At 38.0% G+C, this 6,000-nt stretch overlaps 1 protein-coding gene across 1 annotated transcript in view; it reads left to right on the top strand.

The window, feature by feature from the left end:
* The first annotated feature begins 1,816 nt into the window (after positions 1-1,816).
* The window catches only part of LOC109933983 (calmodulin-binding transcription activator 1-like), a 1,079,584-nt gene continuing 1,075,400 nt past the window's right edge, over positions 1,817-6,000 (top strand). Inside the window, exon 1 of the mRNA XM_048614878.1 lies at positions 1,817-1,927. The gene's annotated coding sequence lies outside the window, so the exon portion shown is untranslated. The remainder of the gene's footprint in view (positions 1,928-6,000) is intronic.

Here is a 6,000-nt window from a genome sequence, read left to right as displayed (position 1 = left end):
AGTGGCAGTCTAGATTTACGTGCCTGTCTCTTTGGTTGGACTTGAACCCACAATCTTTTGACTCGAGGCAAATGTGCTACCATTGAGCAAAGGCTAATGTTTTATATAATTTTTTGGTAGAGCTAGATGTCATAGATCTTTCAATATATTTTAAAATAATAATTACTTGTTATCATTTTAGTTACATATTGTAAGTACCTAATAAATGTGATTGATTGAAAGAACTGAGTTTTTCCACTAGGTGGAGTAGAAAGATCTAGTTTCACATGTTGAGAAGATGATCAATGAAGTTGACTTGTAGCATTGCTGTGATGTCTTTGCTCTGACTGTGAAGATAAAAGAGCAGAGTAGTCTAAAAGAAATAAAAGTGTCTAAAATAATTATAGGTTAACTCGTGTAAAGAAAGAGAAACTGTTTCTAGTTGCTGATGGGTTGATAGCCAGGAGGCACAGATGTGGGTAATTGGTGCAAGAATAAGACGTAAATGGAGAAACCTTTTTACCTCGTGAGTTGTTATGATTGGAATGCACTTCTTAGGAGGATGGTGGAAACTGATTCAATAATAACTCTTGAAAGGGAATTTATTTTATTTGTTCTTGTGAGGTGAGTGATGCGCACAACACCAGCATATATTGCTCATCCCATAGCACTTGAGAAGATGGTGGTGTGCTGCTACAATCCACCTGCTATGCACACAGTACTGTTATGGATAAATACACAAAGGAGAAAAATGTGCAAACTTCAGAACCTAATTGGATGAATATAGTTGACACTTACATGTCCTCTGAAATGGCTGTGGAAGCCACTCAATTGTATGAAACTGCTACAGAAAAGTTAAAAAGGAATAAAAGCACAAATGAGGCACTGGAAATGACATTGGCATATTCAGCCTATCAACCTGCAAAGCTCTCCTTACTAACAGTGAAGGGGCTTATTCCAAACCTGGAGAAAATTAGACAGCTTTCCTGCAAACCAGTTAGGCAACAGGCTGACACAGTCATACTCACTTATTGAAAATGTCCCAAATACTTTCACTATTGCTGAGCAATCCTACCAGAAGGACAAACCCACAAGAGATGGCAGCACAGTAGTACACAATTGGTTCCCTCACCAATACAGTATCAAGATTCCATAGAACATTTCCTAACACTACAGTGGGTATGACTGCAGACTACATAAAATGGACAGCAACAGTTCAAGAAGGTTGCTCAATACCACCTTCTCAACGGCATTCAGGGAGGGGCAACAACGCCTGACACGCACACCTCTGAACAAGTATAAAGGGAGTGCTTTCACGATGGGCTGAATGGTCTCCCTTTCTGTTGTATCATTCTAGATTCTATTCCCAAACAAATAAAACTTAGAATCTGGTGTCAGGAGTAACACATGATCTCAGACTTAAACTTATAATAAATATCTCCTCCCCAGGCTTCGTGGCGCTGATGATGAAGTTCCAAAATGAACCAGAGGATGGTGCTCATCTTGTCCTTTGAATGACATTCCTTGTTAACAGTCCCGATTAAGAGGGGACGGGGAGAGAGGGATTGAAAACCTCCAAGTCTCACGAGAGGAGCCGTTGATGCACGGCAGCCTTCCCTGCGCGGGAACTCGAGCACGCGCACCTCCTCACGTCCATGCACGCACGCCAAACGCCTTTCAGGGCGGCCACAACCAAACTCGACAACCGGAAGCTCCGCCATAATGACTGACCCGCGTATGGACCAATAGTATGCCGATCCGACAAGCGGAGGGGCGGTGGGACGGTGCCTCTAATCCAATCGGCTGCGCGATACTGCGAGGGCGTGAAGCGGGGGCGGGCTGGGTTCTGTGCCCGGCGCTCAAGGTTGGTTGAGCGGCGGTCTCTCCGGCGGCCGGGTATAGGGATGTAAGTGGGGGACTGAAATGGCTGCCGAAAAGAAGCCGGAAGGTAAGGGGTAGAAGAGGCGGGGGTGGGGAAAAATTCCAGTGTGCAAACAAAACACTGATATTTAATCTTTAATTGTGATGACAACCTTCGGGACGACGAGAAAAAGCTAAATCTGACAGAACAAGGGGGTGTGAGGCGCTGCGAATTGAGCAAAAAACGGTTTAGCTTCAATAAAATAATAGCTGTGTGGGTATAGAGAAGAACAAATGGTTTCTTTACAGATATTGAATAATTAGCTGTGTGCTCTTTAATCTCAGCAAACTGTCACTTTGTACAGAAGGGAAAAATATTATTTTAAATAAAATCAAATGTATAAGGTTGTGTGGTATTTGATGTCGGTAAAATCCACAAGAGGGCGGTAACAGATTGTTGATCTGGTGTGAAAGTGATTTAACTCCTCTATCACTCTCCGATATTGAAATACTTTAAGTAATATTGTCCAAAATAACGAGCAAGATCATTACAGACAAGTGGAAAATGGCATGCCGAGAGTAACCTCAGGTTCATATTTTGATTTAATTGCAGCTCGGATGCAAATTTACCAAAAAAAAACCCAAAACACCTAGAGATTGAATGGTTTGAACAAATGTAATCTAAATCTGTATAGAAAGTAATTGCTACGAGAAGTTTAGTTTATTAATTCCAGTCATTTTATTTCAGGGACGGCAGTTGAATGAGGCTCCTGAACATTCATTCTGCATGCTTTCCATTGCTAGAATTTATAAACTTGTTAGAAAGTTTTTCTTTGAATGTACAACTTGAGAAAAGTAGTGCATCTCAAAAAGGTTTATGTAAAAAGCTGTTCTTCAGTATGAATTATCTACTATTTTATGATTTTAATAAATATATATCAGAACTTTTAAATATTCAAATGTTAATCCTTTAAAATGATAGATATGAAAATGTAATGAATCTCTTGCAAGTTGACTTTCCATAATGAGAGAACAGGTTGTAATTTTCCTTTGTACACTGTGCAAATGAAAAAAATTCCATGCAAGATATAGTAATCTGAAGTAAACTTTTGTAATTATAGTCATGTTATTTATGTAAGGTACTGAATATAATAGTATATTTAGTTTACAGATTTGTAGTATTTGAAGCATTCTTTGCATATGTTATGAAAAAAAAGCAAATTACTTAGCAAAATGTAATAAGTTACTTGTAGGTTTGTCTGATTTGTATTGTTGGTGGAGATTCCCAAGAATCTAGAGCAAAGATTACCTATCATATCAATTTGTCAGTAAAAAAATAGTTTTACTTTTTTTTAAAAAAAAACAGAAATATCACTCAAACCCATAATTGAGAAAATAGTTTTTGAAATGAAAATGTTACTTTTTCAATCCAGGCATTGAAATTGTGTATTACTGTGTGTGCTGTGGTGCAAAGGGACACCTTTTTATAAGCTTTTTAAAAGTCTGTATTGATTATGCACATAAAACTCTCACGGACTTTAACTCTTTGTTTTATTGGTGCTGTTTGACATACACAGCATGTCTCTCATAAGTAACATGACGTGGATGCAAATAGTGTTAAAAAGAGCCCATATGTTATGTAATATATTGCTGCTTTTCAGGAAACAGACTTTTGTCGTATCTGTATATAATTTATCTTTCTTGAAGATTTGGACTCCTGTCAGAATAATTGTACCAATATCAGTGCCGTATGACAAGGAATGTTTTGATGGCTGCCAGAATTTTTCTTTACTCTTGGCTGCTGGTTTTGCTTTTGTTTAAATGATCAATTTCTCAGTCACCAGAAGGACCAGGTATCAAACTCAAAGACCCTGATTGCTTTTTAAGCAATTTCCTCACACTGTTCTAACATTGGAACAGCTTACAGTATTTCTGTAAGATAACAAGAGAAATGAATCAAATATTCAGTGGTAGTCTGCATTATTTCAGACAAGCTCTAGTTCAAGGAATCCTTTTTGTAGTTTCACCTATTCTCTGGAAACTTAGTACCGAGTAATTACATCACTGCTGTTCATGGAGAAATGAAATGAAGCAAAAATATCTCTGAAACTAATGTTGAGCATGCTTTTTGTTTCGTGTTGATGGTAATTATGGAAATTAAAGAAATCGTGGTTATTGAAGCACTGCATTATAATGTTTGGGAATTATTGTGACAAGTCCAAGGATAAAGCACACGAGCCAGCAAGGAAAATACTGTGGATGCTGGAAATCTGAAATTAAGATGCACGTTGTTGGAAATACTTTCTGGCACTATCTGTGCAGAGAAAGAAATAACAACATATCAGGGCTGTGAGCTTTCATCAGAATTGGAAAAGCTTCTTAAAAAAAACTGTCCATATGATAATTGCTTGGGGGGTTTCGGGAAAAATAACTCCCTTTTTTGACTACTTCAAAGTGCTGTATGTCCCATTATGAGATTCTCTTCCATTTTGTGATGTTATGTAATTTTATTCCTTGGGCTTCGGAGCTGTGGAACTTCTCATCTCCCACAGGTTTCCCTGCCTTCCTGCACTCTTTAAAAACCCAGACTTGGTGTTCTCTAATCCCTATTTCATTTGCCTTCAACCTTGATGATAACTGCACCGTGAACCTTGAAAGTAGATTTTGTATGTTACTGTGAAGTTGACGAGATGTTTTAGATTCATAACGTATAGTTGTTGAAAGTATGTTGGTGGTGTGAAGTTTTCCTCGTTCCTCGTTCCTCCTTCTTCTCTCTCCTCCGCCTCCCCGCCTCCCCACCACGCCCACTTGAAATAATTGGAGAAGAAAGAAGTCCTTTTGGTGATGGGTTGGTGATGACGCTTTTACTGGAGTGCCATTTCATTATGGGTTAATATATGGTCATCTACTCAGGGTTTTATGAGTTGACCTAACTTAATTCCGGTTCTAAAAATTCTGATTTCCCTTGGCCATTTGTAGGAACTGACTACCTCTTGATAACTTGGTCAACAATTCATTGTTCAAATGTTAGCTATGACTGAGAACAATGAGATTGTCACGGCAAGCACTCTTGACCTCTCTAGTGTCCACATTTCCTAATCGGAACCATGGTTGATCGCCCCATTGGCTTTTTCTCTTTAAGCTTTATGGTGCTGAGATCAATCAAATTAAGTTTATTTGTAAAACGTATTTTCATTCAAAAGTAGCTGTTTCGTGGATATTAGTAAAATATGACTCTTGTTTAACTGTAGGATTATAAAAGATTCTGTAGATTTAAAAATTCGATTCTAGACCATGGAACTGGTTGCTGCAGCAGTGATTTCTACGTGGGTGTCTTTGCCCTTCTTGACACAATACAGCAGTTATCAAATAGGCTAATGAGAGTAACAGAGTATTGGCATTGCTCCCAATTTACCAATGTAAATTGTTTCTGTATCACCGATATCAAATAGGAGACGGGAATTGCAATGAAGCTCGTACAGCTGCAAGTGGAAATTTCAGCTGTATCGAGTGGTGGAAAATTTTGATTACAATAAATATGACACTAATAATTATTGTAAAAGTGTAGGATCAAATTCCCATATCCACTCTTCATGTTCCCCATATCATCATGCTGAGATGGAAGTTTATGCCCTGTACAGTTTGCTTTAGAGTCAGATATAAAATTTTAAAGCAGCAAGTGAGGTTAATAGTGTGGATGAGTAAATTGGTAACTTTTGTTTTGTCGGCATTTGCTTTGCACTGCTCCTCTCTTACCAAACAAAGTGCAAACTGATCAGAAATGTCATTTTTGAAAACTTCAAAACTTGTTTTAATTTGATTCATGTTCTAAAGCTTCAGATAAAGGTTGGTTACAGTGTGGTTTATGAATTTCTTTAGTTGGTGGTGGAATGCTGCAGTTTTAGCACTTTATAGGCTGTTGAACTGTTTTGTGTCTTAGAACTGCATTGTCAACTTCAGTTTGCTTTTTTTTTTGAAAAAAGAATTATCTTGTCCTTGGTGTGACAGAATGCTAAGGACTGTAATACAATTGAGGGTGAAGTCCTCAATACTTGCTGTAGCTTTGCACGGGACTGCTAACAACTCTGCAATATGTATGAAATATACATTGAATACAAAATATCGAGCTTGATATTTTTCTATTGTAGTGGAGCAGTTTAC

The sequence above is a fragment of the Rhincodon typus genome, chromosome 31, assembly GCF_021869965.1.
Source record: "Rhincodon typus isolate 14 chromosome 31, sRhiTyp1.1, whole genome shotgun sequence".
NCBI lineage: Eukaryota > Metazoa > Chordata > Chondrichthyes > Orectolobiformes > Rhincodontidae > Rhincodon > Rhincodon typus.
Note: the sequence above shows the minus strand (reverse complement) of the source record. Positions and strands in the feature narration are given on the sequence as shown.